Source organism: Monopterus albus, unplaced genomic scaffold (assembly GCF_001952655.1).
Source record: "Monopterus albus unplaced genomic scaffold, M_albus_1.0 scaffold56.1, whole genome shotgun sequence".
NCBI classification, from domain to species: Eukaryota; Metazoa; Chordata; class Actinopteri; order Synbranchiformes; family Synbranchidae; genus Monopterus; species Monopterus albus.
Window position 1 is genome coordinate 1,371,739 of NW_018127936.1, and position 24,000 is coordinate 1,395,738.

At 39.4% G+C, this 24,000-nt stretch overlaps 1 protein-coding gene across 3 annotated transcripts in view; it reads left to right on the plus strand.

Moving 5' to 3' along the window:
• Positions 1–24,000, plus strand: part of bmpr1ba (bone morphogenetic protein receptor, type IBa) — a 60,736-nt gene that overhangs the window by 9,386 nt on the left and 27,350 nt on the right. For all 3 annotated transcript variants that reach the window (XM_020602559.1, XM_020602558.1, XM_020602557.1), the window contains one exon: positions 8,815–8,885. The gene's annotated coding sequence lies outside the window, so the exon portion shown is untranslated. The remainder of the gene's footprint in view (positions 1–8,814; positions 8,886–24,000) is intronic.

A 24,000-nucleotide genomic window follows, 5' to 3' on the forward strand; every position in this document is an offset into this window, starting at 1 on the left:
GTTTAGTTTTCACTGGCAAAACACCAGTACATGACTGTGTCTTAACAGTTTTTAGTAGAGTAAGATTGCTGAACGCTTTTGTGAACACAGTTGTAAGCTGTTGTTTTAATGAATGCTGGTGTTGTGTTGCATTTGGTATTTAATTTTTACTTTTCAACATCAGAAAAATAAAAGCCACAACTACCCGACACATTGTAAATGAATGATACAAGTATCTATTATAGCTGAATGTGAGTCACTGTACAGCTGCCAGCTAGTTCAAATAAAAATGACAAGATTCATCATGAACATTGTAAAACATAATGCAGTTTCTTTTTTAAAAGGTTACTGACTGTCAAGGCCAAATAATTCTTTGTTTCTATGTTCCTCTAGATTTAAGCCATTTTCTATAGACAAATATAACAAACTGACTGCAGCAGACATGGTAAACAGGGACTAAAACTAGTAGTAGTGACAGTGGTACAATGTGTTTTCTTCTCTTTCTGTGTGTATGCAAATTCTTTTCATACATATTTGTTGCAGGTTTCAGGTACATGATAAAGATTTAAGGAATTGGCTATAACAACACACACCTTTGTCAAGTCACCACATAGCACCCAAACCACTGTGCACATGCACTCATTCTTGCAGTGTTTCTCTAAGGGCTTCATGCAAATTCTTCTTTTTTTACAACTATCCCTCCTGTTTAAATTTTGGTGACAGTTGTGTTATAGAAAAGGAATCTTCAGTAACAATGAAAGTTGTCTTAATGTTAGGCTCACATTAGTAAAGGATAAGGCAGTAAGAGTCCAAGACTATAAAATAGCTTCTCTAAAAAAGACAACACAATAAAGAAGACTGAGCTTTCCAGTGTTGCCCCTGGGTTCAGGTTCTAGTTAATCAACGGTGCACACAGCCATGACTGTTCTGTTCCAGGGAACTGGAGATGGCGGGAGGGGCTAGACAGGATCAGGGTTCTGCCTGAATGAAGGGAGTGAGTGCATGTGGTTGCATGATTGAGGTGTTTGTGTGGCTCAACAACTTTTTGTTTTGCCAGTGCAAAATCTCTAAGGGCCCCTGTGTGTGTGTGTGTGTGTGTGTGTGCCTTTGTATTACTTATAGTATGGGGACAGAAACCTGTTAACACACACATTGTAGGGACTCGGCCATCCCCGTGGAGACCAGCCTCTGGAAGTCACTGAATTTTTGGGTGGCAACATGTCTTAAGGTTAGGTGTTAGGACAGTAATGGTTATGGTTAATGTTAAGATAAGTCTACAGGAAATGAGTGTAAGTCACTGTAAAGTCCCCACAAAGAATGAAAACACAGCGGTATGTGTGTGTGTGTATGAGTTAATGTTGCCTGTAGATGAACAAACTATGCCAGTAATACCAAGTCACTTAATAGTGGAGAGTTAACCGAGTTGTGCTTTTGAAGTTATGCTGTAATCACTATCAGATGTCTTGGTGGAGGGGAGGGACAGCAGGAGAGAAAAAGGCCTAGTGTTTGGGTATCTGTGCAAATGAGAAGGAAGAATGAAAGCATGGAAGGAAGACAGATGGAGAAAAAGACAAAGAAAATTAATATGGCTACCAGGTGTGCTTGAAAAAGAATGATTATTTAGTGTTTTCCTATAATATGCACTATGTTTACCTTGTGCCAACATCTATACACTCATCTAGAACACATTAACTTTACTCAACCCTTCTCCTATAAAGGATTTGCATGCTTTAAAAAATAAATGTTGACATGATGTAATTTGCACTGTCTCTAACCATCATATTCAAGATGCTTATGGCTCATTTGTTCTGTAGCATCTTTCACAGTTTGAATGCCATTCATAAATTCACTACTGATTGGCAGCTCCAGCCTGAATCTAGCAGTGTGTGGGTGGCATGTTTAGTTTTGCTGTGTATAAAGGTGTGTTGCAGCAAGTGAGTGTGCAGGCTCTACTTATATTTAGCAAAGCCGTATTTTAATCATTGTCAGATGGTGGACAGGTTCCTTGCATCTGGAGCCATTTACAAGGTCTGTGGCTGCCTGGAGGAGGTGGGCAGGTGGGGGGAAACCCGCCCAATGAGGTTGCTCTTTGTTGTCTAGGTACGTGTGAGATGGAGAATTAGTGGTCAGCCAACAAATTTATGCTTTGTTGAGACTGTGGTAATGTTAATATGCTTGTGTTGGATAGTTATTTCAGATAAAACTGGCTGATATTTTGATTAGTGAGGACGACATTTAATGCCAACATTTGAGCTACATCAGATGTGGGTTATATGCTAGTGTGAAAGGCTTTTGACTGACTGTCCAATTAACATGTATTATTAATTAAAGAATTTTATGGTTCTGAATACAATACTTCATATATAAAGTGCTTTATGTGATGGATTCCCTTGTGGTGTAAAAGGAGGATTACATTGTTGATTTTCTTCATCACTAACACCTGTTCCTCTTGGCTCATGGAGTGGGGATGTTTTCCTTTGCCAATGTTATGGTAAATGTTTTGGTGCCAGGAACTTGATTCAGCTACATATGTTGTTTGACATTTTCTTATTTCACTAAGCAGCTTAGAAATGAGGCACACTAATAAAATAATAAAACAATCCATTTGACTAAACTTTACATTCAGATTTTAAGATTTAAAAAGTTTAAACTAGTGAATTTCACTGTAAAGGGCCTCTTGTTATGTGAACTTAAACTCAACAGAGGTAGGTGAAAAGATGTCAAATAAAATATAATAGAATATCTGACATGCAGCTGGTAAAACAACAGATACTTTAAAAGAATAACTGAAATAGCCTGTAGAGGGTTTTTGAAAATCTTCCATAGTCTTTGTAGTACTTAGAGTAAGTATGGAGAACTACATGTTTTGGGGAGGTTTCCGTGTCTTACCTGTATTCACTGTTCTGCTGCTTTTTCTTTTCAATTTCTCCCAAACCACCATAGTAAGGTAATCAAGTTACACATAGTTTATTTTTTGGAAATTTAACAACTGACCTCTGTACATTTTTTATACATTATTAATTAAATCACTATACTATTTTTGAAAGTTAGTTCTGAGTTTTGTTACATCTTGGTTGGCAGGGATGCTGCTGTGCCATGCAGCTCTTAAGAGCTGTATTCAAGCCTTTTCCTGACCCTTTGCAAATGTATGAAATTAAGCAATGAAAACTTGTTTGCGTTGTGCCATTGCCAGGCCTTCTGCTGCAGGTAATTAAAGATAATCTAGCAGCTGTTGATGCTCTTTGTTGCCACAAGACATGCTTAAGGTGAAGTGGCTCTCCTTCAAGATTGGTTTCCATCCTGTATGAATTAGTTGTTCATGTTTCTGCCCTTCACATTGCCTATCTACTTTTTTTTCTGTCTGCTGGCTGCTTTTTTTTGTTGCAGTGCAAAATAAAACATTTACAGGACAAAGGACATAACAGTAGATGAGACAACAGACATTAACAAAGCAGACAAAGGGATTATTAAATTAACCTGTTGCTTTTTTTTTTAATTTGACCTCCTAGCTATAACCCTGCCATCCCATCCATTCATTCTTCATGCATCCACTAAAAATCCATACTAAAAATATTCAAAAATATTATCCATTAATCCATCTATTTTACAGTCAGTTATAAATCTGCATGATCCTTTTTTAAAGCTACAATCTGCAACTTTTGCAAGTCACGTTCGTATTAGCATTCTGCTAATATTCTACTATGCTCTGTAGCCCCCAAGTGTTGGTTTTTATGTAATTACAATAAATAAGAATGCTAGGCCAATATGAATATAAATTAAACAAATTCCTGACCTAAACTGAACTTTGTTTTGTTTGCCTTTTTCCCCCCACACAAGCTTGTTACCCTGCGAGTCACCTGAAGCCTTTGTACAAGGGGAGCAGTGGACCTGAACTTCATTTGCATATTGATTTACAAACTCCCACCCCTGATGTGGGTCTTCTCTGATTGGTTAGAAGGGCAAGCCTAACTCCGAAACTTTTAGAATGGAATATCTCTGCATTGCTGCCTGGGTGTTCAATAAATGTGGGTCACAACAATTTTTCCCACAAAGCAAAATGCAACTGTGCAGATGCCACTACTGTATTCAAAATCTCAATTTTCATATAATTTCCTTTCTTATTTAAATGTTTTCTGTCATAAAAACACTCCCCAGATTTATTTAGGAGGAGCATATGGTGGATCTGCTTCGCTGTGGTGTTGAAGTCCCTCTGTCTTTGTTGTTTTTGTGTAAGAAGAGAAGAAGGAGAAGACAAAATAAGGAGAGATGTCACATTAATTGACTGGTAGGATAATTTGTGCTGTGTTTCAGGTTTCAACTGTTTTGATCTTCCAGGCATGCTAGTTCATCCATAAATCTGTTCTTTTGCACATAAAGGCCCAAGTCACAGCTCATTTAAGTTAACAACAAAGTTCTAATTTTCTGCCCTTCATCACATTTAACCAGTTAAACTAAACAAGTTGAACACATTTGCGCCTGACAGTGCTGAAGTGGATAAAGATTCCAGAATGAACAGGTGGAAAAGATTTGGTAACCTTGCAGGTGTGGTAGATCTGTTACTTGTTTCTACGTAGAGAAGGTATATAGGGGTGTATAGAGCCAGTGATGAGTCATATCCTTCAAGATGCTGTTCTCCATCTCAGGCACCTCTTAAAATTCACACTGCAAGGACCATTGTGCACAGGCACAGACACATACACACAGCTCTAACCTGCTCATGACTCCATACTGTACTTCACCATGCTGGCAGTGTTTTCTAAAGAAACACATCACATATACTTCAGTGCATAAGTCAAAGTTACTGTGTACTGGCAGCTTCAGCCCGAGGGGTGGGGGGGGTCTGCAGATGTTTTGACTGACTGACTGACTGACAGGATGCACCTTCTGAGTCCTTCAGCGGGCTGCCATCAGGTAGTACAATAAATAGGGATATTTTAAATGAGAGTATCTTACAGAAAACTAAATGCAACATGCAGACAGGATACATGGCAACTGTAAGGACTGAACCTGTGGCTAAATATAAATGAGGGCATTACCAGAGTAAAATATTACAATGTTGGCTTTTCGGAGATCACATCTACTATTTGTGCTGGAAGCACGGTATCTCAATTACATCAGGAAGGTTTATGTAAAGGGGAAGAGTTCAACTGAGGTCAGGCTACATTGGTTGCATGAATTTTATTGGAGTTGGCAGGAGTTTGTCTAAGAGAATTAAATACTCCTGTTTTGTGCTGCTGGCGTTGATATTGCCATTGTATCATAAATGGACTCTGGGAATGTTTTTCATTAAAGAAAAACAATGAGCATCCTTTACACCATGTTCCTCTTCACGTAACTGAATTTAAACTGCAAGAATGTACGTGCGTGCATACACGGTGCAGTTTTAATTTGACATGCAAGTTAAATGGAGCATGTCTGTGCAGGATCTGGTTTGTAGCTGGAGAAAACATAGTGTACTCCTTGTTAGAAATAATTAAACTATCAGTCTGTTCTGTGCCTCATTGCACCCACTCTGCCTCCCTGCTGTCTGTGCAGTATCAGTATCATGGTCTTCTCCAACTCATACTACTTTGCTGTACTACTGTACAGGGAAATACAAACTTATATACTGACAATGGATTTTGAATTCCAAACATTTTCTGTTTTGTGATGCCTTCCTGGGGGAGTTTCTGGCCTGTAAAATGAGTTTGATGGTTTTCGTTGTAATCTAATCCAGCCAGGTTGTTGTAAATACGATTTCAGAGCTGCTGCTGGCTGTGGAACACAGCCCTCCTATGATTGTATGTTAAAGAAGGTCAGAAAAAGCTAAGAAACAGAAGATAAAAGGTACACTATACTGCATGTTGAGTCTATTTTTACTGTAGACCACATGTTCTATCTGTTACAAACAGCTTGTGTGGGTTTTTCATTAGAAGACATAAACTGGGCATCAGGCACAGTGCCAGATAGACTTGCAGGTTTAATGTTCGCTTTCACAATGTGCGTGTTTTTGTGTATTTGTGTGTGACCAGCTAACAGAAGTGCCTCAGACCAGTGATGTGTTAGTGCAGGGTAAAAGGCCAGGCTTGCTGAATGATTGCCACATTACCCATAAGTATGAATAAATCTTCTGTTTGGACATTTGGCTACTTGCAGACTCCCATGAATTTGATCATGTGTTTTCTTTTAATGGATTTCTAGAATTTACTGAAACCTCTAAAACCTCTATGGCAGTACTGTTTTATCTGATAGCACTGCAGATGATGGTGGAGTATGGGTGGTATGAGGGGTTGTACAGAGGTCTGAGATCAGGATCAAGTTCATAACAGTTTGACAACTTGGAATGAGAGCATGTGAATGTGTTGCTGTGGAGTCTTTTTTTTTTTTTTTCACCACATTTTATTTCAGAGGGACAACTAGATTAAACTTCATCCAACAACTACCAAAGCGTTTGAATAGAAGCTCAAATGTTTTTAACCTGGGAAACGCTGAAAATAAGTGGATCCTGGACCACTTTATGTTCCTACAGGTTTTTACCTCTATAACAAGAAAACATTGACAGCAATGCAAAACGTCTTGGACTGCGGTATACATTCAGTATTTTCCTGATGATGAAACTGAAGTTACAGTATGTAACTTAAGGTAGCACTAGCATGAAACTCCAAATCAGTCCACTCTGCTCTGTCCAGCACTCCCTCTCCCTGCTCCACTATGCTCTACTATGATCTGCCGTGCTCTGTCACACCAACTCTTCAGGTATTTGTTCTTATGAAATTACAAGAAATGAGAATGCAACTAAATTGACTGATCAAGCAGAAATAATTGAAAGTCTCTGATTGGTTAGGGAGGTCAATCCCACTCAAAACCTTTTAGAAGCTAATTTCTCTGCACTGCTGCCAGTGATGTTCAGTGAGTCTGGGTCACAGGAGGCTTCGACATCACCTCTCCACATTAAGACAAGTTCTGGAGCATGTTTCTACCAAAAAAAAAGAAGAAAAAAGTCACATACTGTAGCCTTAACTTAAGCTATTCATACGATGTGGAGTTTGTTTATGTGTGCGTGGATGGGTTTATGTAACCGTGCCTGTGACTTTTTTGTTATTGTTTTGTTTTGTTTGACTTTATGCGACTGCTAAAGTGAACTAGCTGACACATTGCAGCCTCTCAGTCATCACAATACGTCATCTTCACATCTGTGTTCTTCAAACAACACATTTCTCTCCTTTGTGCAAGACTTCACATAGATGAGAGTGGGTTACATAAAAACACATGCAAATGAAGGACGGTGTACGTGAGAAAATGCACCTGTGTCTATCTACAGGCTGCTTCTTTCCTCATGTCACCCAACCTGTCAGTGTTTTTATTGGCTATTGTGAAGCAGAGAAAGAGAAATGACATTTTGTAGGAACTTGGTGAAAGGAGTGATTTAGGCAGTAATCCGCCTCACTAATCCTTTTTGGAAACAACCAACTCTGTCTGGCGCACTCGCCGTGACACGTCGATGTGTGATACCTGAAGGCTGAACTGTAAACTGACACTCACAGTGGCATTTTCTCTGCTTCCCACATACCTCAGATCAGATATGAGGCAGGTTGAAGCCATTTGTCTCAGTAGGGGTTCATGTACACTGTTTCCATTTTTTATATGTATATATATATATATATATATACATACACACACACACACACACACACACACACACACACACAAATGCTGACATTTATGTTTCTTGTTAATTGTTTTTCATATTTACACTACCAAATTTAGACATGCTTTCACTTTGAAATGAATGGGTAAACTGTCTCCAAATGTTTGACGGGTAATGTATGTAAATTGCTAGCAACTATTTAGTGCTGTAATATCTAATGCTCATACTTATGTTACGGGTTATTTTGCTCCTTGACTGTTCATGTCAGGTCAAACAGAAATAGATAGAATTGTTTTAAGAGCACACAGCATACAGTAAATAAAGGCTGACTTGCAAACTTCTCCGTCAAACTGGTGAAGGCAGTGGGTTTCCTCATTCCAGTTTATCCAGACATTAGTCTCTTTTTTTTTTTGTCTTTACAATGATTTTAAGTTTTACCCTAAGTTGATAATCAGCACTTGACCTGTTTCACTGAAACTGAATAGCACCTTTATTTGAGGAAATATAATACATTCTTATTTCTTTTTCCACCGCTTGATGTTTGAGAGACATTAAGATTGTAGAGCTTTGATTTGTGGATAGTCGTGCCTTTTTAAACGCCTAACATGAATTGACATCTTTGTCTAATGGTGGTTCTTACTATGGTGCATTACACATGCAGAAAAGGCCACAAACAGACAAACAAATCACAGACACATGCATGTATACATAAGGTTGGAGTGGTTTATAGGGTTGCATTTAAAAGAAACTGTGTGAAATGAATCCACTGTCTTTTGGAGGCTGTGTTTTCTTAGAGATGAATAAATGAACCTGCCCATAGTGTCACATTTTATTTGAGTTTAATTTTACAGGTCTACGGGTGGGGATTTGTATGACCTGACCCTGCATTCACAAGATCTAATAATGTGCAATTCTTGGCAAACAACCTGTGTGTCTGTATTACAGAAATCAAAACATTATAAAGTTTCTTTATATGCCGCTCTTTGGTGTGACCGTATGCACTATTTAACTTGATACTGAATAAAATAAAGACAGACATGTGAGGTCTATGAAAGCTGCTTAGCATGAAGGAAACCTGAGTTTTATCTAAGGATTTTACTCGAAGTTAGTTTGAGGAAACCAGCTGTATTTGATGTTCTTGTGCATGCTATCTGTATTTTTGTAAAACCGTATTTTCTCACTGTATTTATTTGTGTGTATTTGTGTAGGGATCGTAGAGCTGTGTGACCAGCTTCATCTGTGAAAGTGAAACTCTGCTTACCTCAAGACTCATTTACAGGTAAGAGCAAATCAACTCCTGCAAATACTGCAAGTTATTTTGGATTATTGTGTTCATCAAATAGCAAAAATAGTTTTTTTTTAATGTCACTTAAGTACAGTTTTCATCTAAGAGCCCCCAAAAATAGTTGTTGTTTTTTAATGTCGCTTAAGTACAGTTTTCATCTAAGAGCCCTTCACCGCCACCGCAACAATCTTAAACAAATGTGCAGTATCATACTGTTGTGCAATAACATACACAAGACACTTTAAATCTGTTTTATGAATATTTTTTCACCTATTTATTTCATTCTTCTGTTTTTATGGGTAGGTGTGTGTGTTGCGGGTGTGAACGGAGGAGTGAATGGTATACACCAAATTTCATTGTATGTTACATGCAATGACAATAAAGCTTCTATTCTATTTTGTTCACCTGAAGCTGATTTTATCTCATTCTATCTGCTGCTGTAATGGTGGAGGAGGCGGGGCCAGTTGACAAATATCTTGGTGTCATTGTTTATAATAATATTTATATATCTTGAAATGCTATATCCAAGTTGATGATGGCATTTATTTCATTATATACATATAAACTGCATTTTCTTGTGCCAAAATATGTTCATATTCACCAACTGCTAAGTAGGATTGTATTTATTAGGGGTTCAGTGATGGACCAGTACTATCAAAGATGGTAATAAAGTAACAGTAAGTGATTGATGTAGCTGTACAAACTGATAATTCTGTACTGTAATGCAATAAAGAATTATCTACTGGTCTAACCAAATCACTCAAACTTCTATTAGTTGGTACGTTGGCTCCTCTTTAAGGTAGGGGTAGGGTCAGTTGTGTGGTGTTGTGATTGAACAGCAGCCTGGAACCTTTGAGAGGGAGACACATGTTTCAGCAGGGTCGTTACTGCTGTAATATGACATGGTGTTTTCGCATGTACACGTACACCACAGCGCGCTCTCCGAGACACACACACATATACACTCCAGCGCGCTCTCCGAGACACACACATACACTGATGGATATGCAAATGTGAACCCACATGCACACACACACACAGGTGTACTGGCAACAGCATCTTTCAGTGTGATTGTTGTTGACCCTGAGGTACACACTGCAGAGTGGAAAAGCTGTGTGTGTAAATGAAGAGGGAAGCAGCTATTGTTCGGGTCATGAACATGTAAATGGAAAACAAAGAAGCCTCCTTGTGCTTTTCCATTACATCTCACTGTTCTGTTGTGCATTTGTTGTAGATACCAACCAGATTGTGGATAAATGCTCTTGTTCCTATTATTTCTCTTGAGAGATGACATTAAATACGTGTTTCCATTGCAGGCCTTGGCTTTGTCATGGTAGAGGTTTCAGATGACTCAAGCATATCGGCATTTGTGTGGTGGCTAATGGTGAATGAGTATTTTTTTAGCTTCAGCAAGTAACATTTAACACTAAGGTCTTAAATTGATTTTAAAAAATCTGCTGTTTGTGGATCTACATCAGTGACTGGGGATGCATGTCATTTGTCCCCAAGGGGGCAACACACTTAGTCTTGTTGCAATGACAAGAACTTGAACAGATAATTAAATTTAAAAGTTCACAAAACTCTTTTCTCTCCTACACATTTGCACTATGTTGAAGTTTGGCAAGTCAAGTTGAGCGGCTTTAGATGTTTTTTCCCCTCTACACTTTATATTATGTTAAAGCCAGTAAAAGTGTATTGTAGACAAGCTTTACTGAGTTTTAAATGTGGTAAATACATTTCAGGTGCGGCTCACTCGTCGTTGTGTGTGTGAACTGCTTTGATGGTTCTTCTATAAGCATCGTTGTTCTCAGTGCTACACATTTTTTGTTTCTTTTTCACCTAGTCTTTTCTCTCTCTCCCCCTCATACACACTGACAGCTGTCCATATGCTTCAGCAGCCTACTAGCCTTCAGCAGCAGAAAGTACTTAGTGATCTAAAAGAGGGAGCAGTGAGATTTGCCATAATCCCTGTTTGGGCTAGAACAGACTCCTAAATAAACTGCTGTAATGGGACACCACTGTTTACCAGGATTGCCTTCAGAGTACAGCAGTGCTGTCTGTGTAGTCAGTCATCTGTGATGAGCCAAAACAGAACGCTGACATGTGTACTGCAGTGAGAAAGTCAAAGTGAAAACTGACAAAAGTGGAGTTTTCACAAAAGTGCGGTTTGGAACTTCCTCATTTAGGACAATAATCTGCTCTTAGTACTTTAAAGAGATTTAGTGCAATGACTAGTCCTCATCCAAGATGAGGCCTAACTTGGAAACAATTATGTAGACTTGTGTACAAAATATCTCTATTTCTAAAGTTTTTCATGCAATAATTTCCTTATTTTTTTAAACGAAGAAACAGGACAGCATTGATGTATGTATGCCAGATAATGTAATTGCAGATGGTTCTAAGTTGTAATATAATTTTTATGTTTATTAGTTACATCCATTCACTTTGCTCTTAGGAACTCGTGTCTAATGGCATCAGTAAAAGCTTGGTCTTGTGTCTTAAATAGGTATTGCACCAGTTTAAAATTGCACACACCCATAACGTTGTCAGAAATGTGTAAATGTTGTATGAGAATTTCACATCCTCAATATTTACAGCAGCAGGTTGGTTAGTGCAGAAGATCTTGGCTCCTGTGTAAGAACCAGTTATGCATCTCGTATCTTCAGAGACTAGCTATGAAAATACATAATTGTCAGACCAAGTCCACATGTCTTGGGTACATGTCCCTCCTCATCTTCTCAGTGTACTTACACATATACATGTGTGCACACCAAAATTTAGACTGAAACACACACACACATACACTGACCATGAGGGTGTTGACGTTTGTTTGGACAGTGCTTCAATTCCTCAGACTGCTGTGAGGACACACGGCTTGACATCAAAGAAAATCATTTCTTCCTGGGCGTCACTGAGAGCTCTGGTGTTTATTCTAACGTCTGACTGTCTCTCTGTCTGTGATTCTGTCTGTTCGTGGCGGTGGCTGCCTTGATGCCCGTTCTGCCTGTGACCTGCATTTGTCTCTTTGTTTGTCTTTTTTTCACAATACTTGCCCAACTCTTTCTTGAATTCTGGGCTCAGTCACCCTCTTTCTTCATTCAGTTTAAATTTGGCAATAAAACAAATCACTGTGAGAAAGATGAACTGTTTGCTGCAGTGGGAAAACATTAATTTGTTGCTATTTACATTATAGTGCCAGACAGCCCACTGTTAATGTGGAGTGACTAGATCTGGCCAATTCTTTTTCTTTTCACTTGGATTCCATTTAGCAAAAATTGGGGATCGTCTCATTTGTCTCTATTTTAAACAAATTGTTTGGTTTAGCAACACGGCCAGCTGAAATATTGTTCAGAAACATAGAGATAGTTGGTCTTTGTGATTTGGAGTGTTTTCCACCTGTCTCCTATACCTTATTCACCGTTTATCTTCACACTACAAGTCCGGTGAGGATGAAGTGATTTGTAAGATGAGAAGCACATCAATAGGCCATGTGAACTACAGTAACAGAACTAGAGTCAATCTGTCGCAAGGGCACAACATGGATACTAGTAAAGTTGGTGTTTTATGGGGAACAATGCTGCTCTCTCCAACTTAGAATTCACAATATGAGATTTACAGTTGCTATTCTTGTCACAGCAATGAAAGCTCCAAGCTGTGTCTTTACTGCAGAGTAATTCATGTGCGTAGTTAGCTGTGAGGTCTTCCCCCTGGGGATGTGTTTTGTTTTGATGTCCTCCTCTGCAGCCAGATGAGGGAGCTGGGGGGTGGGGGTGGAGCAGGGCTTTGGACATGTTAAAGAACACCTGTTGGGCTTTTGGGGGCCTCTACGTGATGGACGGGGTTCCGCTTCAGGTGGCAGTAATTTCTCTAAGCCATGGGGAGTGGCGGAGGGGTCGTGTGTGAGAGTGTAGGAATGTGATTGTGGGCTCTGAGTATGTGTGGTGTTTTTGTCTGTCACAATTGTGAAAACATTGCCATATTCCTGTTTTGTCTTTTTTTACTACCTTTTATTTTGTTATCAATAAGTAACATAATTGTTCCCTTTCAGTATGCATGTGTTTATATGTGCTCTGTAAACACACAACAATGTGCACATAAGTCTTATCTCTTAAATACTAATTGCTTCTAATACGAGTAGGAGCATCACACAGATTGTGACAAAGTGCCACCCACAGCTAATGAAAATTTAAATATGATAACCATCTAAAGATGTGTGTGTGTGTGTGTGTGTGTGTGTGTGCGCACGTGTGGGTGTGGGTGTCCTGCCTAATATACTGTTCTTTTTTATCATATGGAGATCAGATGTTAGACAAATACAACATTGTTGAAGGGTGAGGTAGTGCCTAATGTGTGTGTGTGTGTGTGTGTGTGTGTGTGTGTTAAGCTGTACTTTGTTAGTTCAGGGCTTCATCTGTTCTCTACACCTGATACTGAGCTGAGCAGACCAATGTACCTGGAGAGCTCCAGGTATTTCAGATGAGAAGACAGGGGCACATTATTAAATGTCACAGTCTGTTCTTCTAGAATAACCAATAATGTTCCAATGACTACCTCGGCCTCCACACACACACACACACACACACACATGTCTGTCTGTGTATACACATAGTCTGTGTATGGAAAATGAAAGTGTCAATAAATGAAATGAGACTAAAAAAGTAGCTGATTTTAAAATTCACCACATTTTATTAATATATCCGGCCCTAAAGTTCATGTAATTAAAGCAGGGTTTTGAAGACATTTTATTGTAATTTCATCTGTTAATGACAACTACATTTGTAGAGAGAACAAGATACTACGTTGACTGTCCAGGGTTTGGATGAGCCCACTAAGTTTAATCATTCACCCATTAAATCTCATCAAAAATCAGGCAACTTGACAGAAAATCTGGCAAAAGTGTTTGTTTGCCAAAATATGAGCATTCTGGCACTTTGTGGGAAGTTTAGATATACCACAATCAGCTGTAATTTAGTGGTGCAACTCCTCTTGCAGCTATACTTGAAGGAAATACTTCATTAGTACAAATCAATGTAGATATAATCACATTTTCTCAACACACACACAAACTAATTCAGTCTTTAGGGAGTAATCACATTCACTGAGTTATAATGAATGACTTGCACTGTTGTTGATGCCTTTACAAGTGAACTGAATGTTCTCCTTGTCTACCTTTGATTACATCAAGCTGCAAACAGAGTTTTTAATGAAGAGCAAATAAAACTGCTGTCAAACATCAAATTGTTTAATCAAAGTGATACAAATAAACAGGCTATGACACACACGAGCCCACCATCTAAATGACTGCATCGATCGCTCTGTAATGAGGCTGCACCGCAGGGATGCATAAAAGACCTCCCAGTGACATGTGACCAGGGCACATGGGGACACTAAGACACAGACATCAACAACTTTTAAGAGTAATATGACACAACTAAAAAGCCCAACAAAACACCGTGCTACAGTGATACAAACGAAGAGGTGGGATGTGTACTAGGTGAGGATGTTCCATATGGATTGATATCATTTGGAGTCAATAAGAGGATTTGAATTAATATAAGAATATGAAGGAATGTCCTCAAAATTGTTTGACCACACAAACTAATTCATATACACTACACACAAACCCCCACACATAATCAAATTAGATGGTGTGCTGCAATATTTATGCACAGACATGCGCTTCCAGTCAGAGGGAAAATTAAATTTTGGTTTTCATAACACAGCTGGTCGTGTGTGTGCGTACAACATGGCCAGCAGTGTGAGGGCTGGTTTGAGTTTTATACTTGTACCATGAGAGTGAGGACATTTTGGCTGGTTGTCACTCTGACACACATTCAAAGGACGGTTTCAGGGTTAAGACTAGGGTGTAGGCTCAAGGGTAGAATGAAGTTTAGGTTAGAGCAGTGGTTCTCAAACATTTTCGGTCATTCCCCACTTAGGAGGGTGGGCGAATTTTCAAGCCCCACTTGCCAAAAAAATGATAACAAAATCGGCCAATTTTAAAATATCAAATTTATTGAAATATCAAATAACACCAAGTTCAAAACAGATAAAATATAAATGCAACTATCATTTGACAGATAGATAGTTTTCAGTTTTGCAGCTCTTGTTTCATCCATAATTGACACCATGTCTACAGCAGCAGGCAGAATGAGCTGCTCAGCAATTGTGTGTTTTTTTTGCACTGTGCAATTCTGTATGCAACTTTGAATGAAGCCATTTTTGCTTTGCTGTTCACTGATGCAGATTTTACCATGCGATTCTCCTGCTGACGGTTTTCTGCCAGCTTTCTTTCAAAGAAGTCGAGTAGTTTATAAACGTGACTGGGGTGTGTTGTCTCTAAATGTCTTCTTAATTTGTTGGGTTTCAGGCTGTCTGCTGCCAGTGGTTTAAGACACAGGACACACATGGGTCTCTCCTCTGCCCCCACCATTCCCACCGTGAATCCAAGCGCAAGATGGGCTTCATCATGGGCTTTTTGGTTGATAAGACTTACTGCCTGTCATTTTTTTGTCTGCTTGCGCTGCATCGCTGTGGTCCATGTAACACATTTATCCATTTACGTTATTATGCCTACTACGTACACTATTGGCCCTCTGTGTGAAAGTTTCCTTATATTGTTCGTTATTGTTGCACTATGGTTCCACTTCTTTTTCCCCCGGGCCCTGAAATGATGTTATTTTAATTTACTTGTATTAATGACCCATTTCTAATTTTCTCCGTTCATTGCGCCCCACCTGTCATGTCTTTACTCCCGACTAGTGAGGCGTGACCTACACTTTGAGAACCATGGGGTTAGAGTCAGGTTAAGGGCTGGAGTTAGGCATTTAGTTTGATTGGTTCAGATTAGTTTAAATGACAAGGGAATACATTATTTCAGTGTGTGTTCACACAAAATAGCTCTACAAATGTGCATGTCTTTCTTTACTTGCATATGTGCACGTAATCTTCATCATCATCCCTCTGTAGTGTCACCACCAGCAGCACAGCTGCATGATTCCCTTTGATTCTTTTTTTTTTTTTTTTTTTCTCTGTGTTACCACGTTGGCTGCAGAAACGTCTCAATGTGCTTTCCAGTTTAACAATAGCCTCTTTTAAAGCATGCTGTGCTAATCACAAGCTGCAGTTATTCATAAGCACATGACTTAAATAGCAATCTCTCTGCCATTTGTTAAACAGACGTGCGACTGATTTTGAGAACAGACACTTAGCTGCAGTCATTTGTTTCTCCATAGGATTCCTTGCTCTCATTTGATGTTTCATTCATTTTCATCATTTTGATTCATATTGCCTCAACAAATTATGAACTAATTGGTATAATTGTTAGTAATATTTCTATATGTATATTCAAAGCTAATGCCATTTTTGAGTTTTATTGCTGTGGCTTGATTCAACTAATATTTAGATCATATTTCATTCCTACTTTTGTGTCGGCATGAATGGAATAAAGCCCAGCTTATCCTCTCAGTTTTTCCTCTTTTGAGAGCATCAAGTTAAATACACAATTGGTAGACTTCAAACCCCAGAAGGATCCATCATTTTCATTTTTCATTGTGGTGAAGTAAAGGCTGTCTCCTCAGTAGTGGTGTAGGCATGTACCGTTGTTGCCAACTGCACAGCCAGCAAAGGTAAAGACGATCAGTTCGCAGTTTTCATATGCAACAAATGGACATGCAGTCCGTATAGGCATGTTTGTGTGTTAGACCCATTAGCTTGGAGTGCAAAGGTCATTGTAAGGGGTCAGAGTGTCAGTCTTATGTTTCAGCAAGAGAAAAGGTCCTCTGTTACACACTGAATGGACACTGTGAATAGTGTCTTGAGAGAGAGAGAGAGAGAGAGGTGGTGGGAGTCAGGAACGGAGGAGAAACAGAAAAAGAGAAACATGAAAAAACATGGTATGGGTGATGGGACGGGGGGATTGGATGAGAGAGGAAATGAACATCCATGTTTTCAGACAGAAGGATGATAGAGATCTTAATGACGTGTTAGGGTTACAGAGCCTGCACACACAGTGTGTGTGCATGTGCTTGTATATGTGAGCGTGTTGTAGTATTTTGTCCACATGCATACATACATGTGCATAGGCAGTGTATGAGTGTGAATACTTGTGCTCCTGGAGCAGTGTGAATTAATGCATGAATGCATATTTTGTGTTGTTAGGTGTGTTTGTTCCTCTCAGAGCACAAAGGGTCCATGGTGGTCATATGAGAACCTATGGTGAACCTAAGAATCCCATGATAGTGGATGCTCTATATTTGGGAGCTGGACCGAGGCTACGGACCCTAACAGTGACCCCACATCTGCCCTATGTGCATGTTTAGACATGGTAGCAGTTGGATGGTGTGAGAACATGCAAATGAGTATGTATGCTTTGCTTGTCTGCTTCTGCATTTCTTTCATGTTTTATACTGTAGTTCATCATGCCTTGGTGTGTTGTGCATTGTCTATAGCAGCAACATTCAAAACCCTATCCTCCAAATGGAGTTCATTCTTGGTAACCTCAGACCTCTAAATTTGCAATTTTATTGACAAGCTAACGGAGTTATGGGAAATCCAATTCTGTTAGCGTTCAAGAGGTTTTGTCCTCAAAAATGGTGTACGAAGAGGGACATCTTAAGATATGGAGGTTTACAGTTTCAGTGCCACTTTCATTTTTACAGATGTCCTGGTGTTTATTTTATTATTCATTTGTTCATTTTCATTTACTATTTGATGTTCCTCTATTCCTAAAGGGTCTGTAAATTTGAATTTCTGAGACTTTGAATGTAGCATGGTTTTTCTTCTGAAGATAGATTAGGTAGATCTTGTGCCTGCTGTCAGTAAATGCTGTTCTTGTTCCGTATTTAAGTCTCAGGGTTCAGAGGGCATGAGGGTTGAGCGGCGGTATGAACAACTGACTCATCAGGTGGCAAACAAAAGAATGCATGTGCGAATGCATGTATTTTAGAGAGAGAAACTGGAAACAAATATTGTCAACAAGTAAGAGACAAAGTCAGAGGGATTGTGATAGAAGGAAATATAAACACAAACAGAAATACAGGCAGGCATCACAGAGAGAAACAAACTTACTTTCCCTCCTGTTGTATTTCACATTTCCTTGGGTAAACTGAGATCTTTCAGTCTTTCTGGCCATTCTGCCTGCCTGACTGTTTCTCATCTCAGAATTTAAATGGCCTCTCTCTTTTTGTATTTCTCTGTCTTTTCCCTTCTTTTTTCCTTCCCTCCATCCTCCTGCCTGTTTATACCCCTCCTGTCATATGGTTTTCTCCCCCATTTTATGACTCCACTTTTCTTTTCCCTGCTAATTGCCCCCTTGTTGTAGCAACCCAGGAGCCAGGAGCTCATTAATTGTTGAGGAGGAGACAGGTGGCACCACTGTGCTGTGATGCTTCTTGTTAATTGTGTCAGTTTATTGTGTTTATGTCGATTGTGAGTGCACGTTTGTTTGCATGAGCTCATTTTCATTTTTGTGTGCATTTATAACTTTAGATGCTTGTACTTATGTGTGTGCATGTTTAAATGAGTGTGCGTGGCGCCCCTGCTCGTTAGCAGTGCGGAGCCCCTTCTCACTGTAATCTCTTTGTTTATGCAGTGTGAAAAGGGTCTGGAAGGGGGCACAAACTCCCCACACTCTTATCCCACTGCGCCACTCACCCCTAGTAGACCCTCATGCCCCCACCACCTTTCTATCCACCCCACTTTGCTCCCTTCATCTCCCCCATCTGACTCAATTCCTGCCCAACTCTGTCTGCCCCGTTGTCTCTCCTTCCTGTCCGACTTTGTTAACATCAGAAGCAATGTCCACATTCGACAAGAGGTCATAAAAGATGAACCCAACTGTTCTGGAAGACGCCATATTCATGTGTTAACAATGGTGTTACTTGTTAGTTTGCCAGCTACTTGGAAAATGTAATCAATTACTAAAAGAAAAAGTAAACAAATTAATCCACAGCAAAATCAAGAGTTTACCATTATGCATTCATTCTCCCATCATCAAAGGGTTTTCTAGTGGTCACAGGCCCACTTCATGCTAAGAGATCAATACCAGCAGAAATTGTATTTAAATTCAATAAATATGACTTGGTCATGCTCTATCTAGATCACTACATTCAATAAAGAATCTGTGAAAGCCACAAAAGACAACTGAATACTGGTTTGAAATTGAAGACTAGCTATAATTTTATATAACCGTTATTTTGATCGATTATTCTAAAATAAGCAACTAGCTTTAAACGTATTATGTGTTCCAGAGTGTCTGTTTCCTGCTTTTCTCACTTCTTTCTAGCCCCCCTCGCAGCTGTCCTTTGACATCTACAGTAAAATGCTCTTTTCAGTCCCTGGCAGTATGCATCTGATTGTTTGGTAAAATCTATGAGAAAGAACGATTACAAAGCACTAGTGTTTTACCTAACAGATGGTATTATGGGTTGGTCAATTGGTGGCATTTTGGCAGGTGTAGAGAAGCTGGTGTTGTGGGCAGTGTCTGAATTATTTAGCGTGTGAGTTCGTGTTTGTATGTTTGGATTGGTGTACATGTCTTTGTATCGGTGTGTGTGTGTGTGTGTCTGTGTTCATGCAGGTGTTGGGGTTACAGGCAGTTTGTAGGTCAGCTCCCTGCTGACCTACAAACACTGTAACAGGGCCTCTCCTCTCCTCTCCTCTCCTCTTCTGTGTTTCTACTCCTGTCTTCAGATGTTTTCATTATTGCATTCAAGTCAGTTAGAGTACTTTACAGTTACTCTTTCTGATAATCAGTCTGCATATGTTCACATAATTCTCTAGTGCTTCAGATCTGTCCAAATGTTTGTTAATCCCATAACTTTTTGTTTAGTCAGAAAGGAGATGTTTCTGTTCAAAGCCATAAAAATTTCAAATGATTTATATTACTAATCTCCAAAATACACAAAACTCATCAGGTGCGTGTAAGAATTATAAATCAGCTGAAAGAAGCGTTGTGTTTGGCATGCGTTGGACAGAGAAAGAGAGGGAAGGTGGGAGAAAGCAACAGTGAACAGGACCAGCAACGGTTTTATTGGGCTACACTATTTTTGGCTGTAGGAACAGTGGACGGTCGTCACTGGCCATTGAAACATGTGCAGCTCTTTAATTTTCATATGCTCCCACTTTAGGAGGTCCTCCCCACATACTCGTGGCAAAATTGAGTTAGTTTTAAATGGTTAACTAAATATTTCCAGAAACCCATGCTTGTAATGGCAGCAAGGAAAGTGCTACAAAAGACATGTGATTTAGTGATTTAGATTATTTGGTACACAGCTATACATAGTAATTCCTTTGTTTGATAACTAATGAGTAGCTGCTACTGACCATTTCTGACATACTGTTTGCACAGACTGAAGCATTTGAACAAACACAGCAATGCAATGATTTTTCTGAATGATAGGCATGTGCCTATTTGCAGCTGAACGAACACCTGCTAAATGTTTTGATGCTGTTCAGAAATCTTAAACTTCCACAGTTACTCCAAGGACTCCATGATAAGTAGGATGAATTGTTTGCTGAAGTGGCCACAGCAGGATATGTTTGGTTTGCATCAGCAGTAATTTATCATAGCTCTATTATGGCTGAGAGCAATTAATAAACAGTTAATTAATTAATAAAAAGCTGATATCTGAAAGTAAATATAGGAGCTAGAGATGCATCGATGCTGATACCAGTATCGGGCCCGATACCACCCTTTAGCACTCTACTCGTAAAAGTTGTCCCACTGAAACTAATTAACAGCAGCGTTACATTAACCTCACGCTGGCTGAGCTGGTAATTAGGAGGCAGAGAAGACATTTTAGTGGTTCAGGGATATTTAAAGATAAGTGATGACAACAAAACTAAAGCTGACTGCAAGCTCAGCTTTTCTGGTGTGTGTGTGTTTTTGTGTGTGTGTGTGAGAGAGCGTCCCTCTCTCCCCGACTTACACAGACACGCAGGCACAAGGTCACATTTTACACAGACGTCAACGCTCAATATGTGCAACAAACCCAATAGTAATGGAGAGGTTAATTAAAGGTATAGTTGGCGATCCTGGAAAAACCAGCAAGAGGAAGCTCAATTTGAAAAGTAGACAACTGAAGAAATTCTACCTGTTTGTTCTGACTTCTCTCCAAAGTCACTCCTCCAAAACACAACGCACACTGGACTGACTAATACTTACTTACTTTCAAGATGTGTAACAAAACATGCTTCTGAAGAGAATCGCCAACAAAGCATCATTAGGTACTTGGTATCTTAATAGATTTCATTCCCTTAACTAGTGCATTTTTCAGAATCCCTGAGATGCACTGTTCGTTTAAGTTACAGTATGTTAAGAATCAGCAGTCCTCCAGATATTGCTCATGTACACAGATAAACACCATTCCTCAAAGTTGCAGCAAAGTCCAGTCAGAGCTGTTTCAGATATTTTGTGTGACAGATGGAAAGACAGGCGGGGGCCAGTCGATGTGGGGGGACAAAAAGAAATGTTGGTGGGTGGCAGCAGATCGTGATCCTCAGTTATTTGGTAAGCTGTTGCAGATTCATGAATCAGAAACTAGGCAAGCAGCAATCCCACAGAGCAGGTGGGACTCTCTAAGCTCCCACTCAGAAAGTAACTGACACACAACTCTGCTGTCTCTGCTTACTGCTCCGTTTCCTTAATGGGACTTTTTTAACATTCCATCCTTTTTGGTCAATTAATTCTTTATTTAACAACCCTCACTCCTTTTCTTCACAGGGCACCAAATTGATTTGGTTTCAATCGGGCTCAAGAAGACTGTGCATCCGTGTAGTCTCTCTTTTCAAAAACAAAGTATTTCCCATCATTCAGCTGCAACTGATTGTTTCGCTATGTCATATGCTGGCTCATAATTTATTTGCTGTACGACACTATAAATTCTCAAAATAAATTCGATTGTTTAGTATGTGGTTTCATTTTATTCCATCTGTGCTTTACAGCAGAGTAATATGATATCAATCCCATTAAAATCCTATAGAAAACAACACTCAGTCATAGCAAATCAATTAAGAATAATTGAAATATTTATGGTATCATGATTACAGTTTTGGATTTCAGATGTTTTGTTGTATCTCGCCGTAAGCACACCTATCCCTGTCAGTGGTTATGTGGTGGTTGTAAAGTGATACAGTGACTGGCTTCACAATGAGAATAACAAGCTTTAAAGGGCATTCCCAGTCTATCATTAGACCTTCATTAAGTTTAAATAGCTTGACACCTACCTGTGTGTGTGTGTGTGTGTGTGTGTGTCTCTGATACCACAATAACTTCAAAAGATAGCTCATGTTTCATTGGCAGTTTTTTGCGATGCATACCTTAAGATGTTTTCTTACTCTACTTTATGGTGATATATTTATGTCTCCATGCAGTATATGTAATAATTATTGGTAACAGAGATGGAAAAAAATAACAAAGGAAAAGAAACATCCACATTTCTTTTCTTCAACCACTGGGGTAGGCCTTCAAGCCATATCATAGGGGCACAGTGATTGTGTATTTTACCAATGTAGGACCAACCTGAGCATCACATCCCATATATAACTCTACATGTGCTCATGTTATGTATAATGCAGGAAATGTATATTTATACTTAATATACTGTACTTAAAGAATGAACTCCAGTTTTGATCCAGATGTGGTGCATCAAGCCAAGTTAGTGCCAACACATTTACAGGCTTGGCAAGTATACGATAGTTTAAAATGGGAGAAAGGGAGAGAGAGAATTTAGTGAATATTTTCAGTTTCCTACCTATAACTGTTACTTCCTTCCCTCGTGTTTTTCATCTTTTGACTCCTGTTTTCACTTTGAATTAATCCATCCTTGCCATGTTTGTAAGAAAGTAGGCACAGAGGGATTTTCTCCAAAGGCCAAAGGTCAATCAAGAACAAATCAGTGTTGAGGTCAGAGGTGGACCAGACAGAGTTTTTCCTTTGTCACTGCTCCATCAACATGCTTCTCCTCATGTTATGTGTTATCCTGTTTTACTCTTCTTTCCTCGGTTCCTTTTGTGCTGGATGAGCTGTGGTGGGAGAAAAATATTAACACTGTTCATACATATAGCCCTCCATCATCATTCATCCATCTTCATCATCACGCTGTTTTTCCTTCTACACTCTGCCCATTACTAATTCCTCATGGCTCAGTTTTTCATGCACTCCCTACTTGAATCCATCAATAAATTTGTGACACTGTTACAGACTCCTTCCAAACAGTTTTCAGTTTTGCAGGACTAAAGATTTTTGTAGTCTGAACAGAATAGATTCCAGGGTTTTTGTCTCATTTGTGCCTTATTTCTAGACCCAAACAACACTTCCTTACTTATTTATCCACTATGCGTGTCTTCCTGAGGCAGAAAAGTTCAAATAGACTGTAAGAGAAGAGGAACTAGTTCTGTAACTTTATATATCTCACCCACATCTGTGTTCTTTGCGTCTCTCTCCCCACGGACCATTCAAGCAGAAAGGATTGCTATGTGAATGCACTAGTGAATGGGAGTGAATGGACAGGCTTAAAACAGATTATGTTCAACTACTTGTTAGTTTAAAGACTTGCTGAAGTGAATGGATGGGGATTAGCAGATGTGCTGCTGTGCCATATCAAATCAAATCAAATCAACTTTTATTTGTATAGCGCCAAATCACAACAAAATTAATCTCAGGACACTTTACAAAGTAAGGTCTAGACCTTACTGTTATCAATATTATTACATAGGGAAAACCCAACAAATCCCCCTTGAGCAAGCACTTGGCGACAGTGGGGAGGAAAAACTCCCTTTAACGGAAGAAACCTCCGACAGCCCCCGGCTCTTGGTGGGCGGCCTTCTGCCTCGACCGGTTGGGGTGAGGGGATAGAGGAGAGACAAAAGAAGAAAAGCAACAAGACACAACAATCAAACACTGATCAGGTCAATGTGGCTGGTGACTGCTCGTCAGAGACATAGAGCTCCAGGGCCAGGGCAACCTGCAGAAAGGTACAGGGAGAGAGAGAGAGAGAGGACACACTACGGGAGAGAGGAGACACAAAGTTAGTAATGTGTAATGGTGGCATATAGAAGCATAGGGAGAAAGAGGTGAGGGGAGGGAAACTCAGAACATCATGGGGCC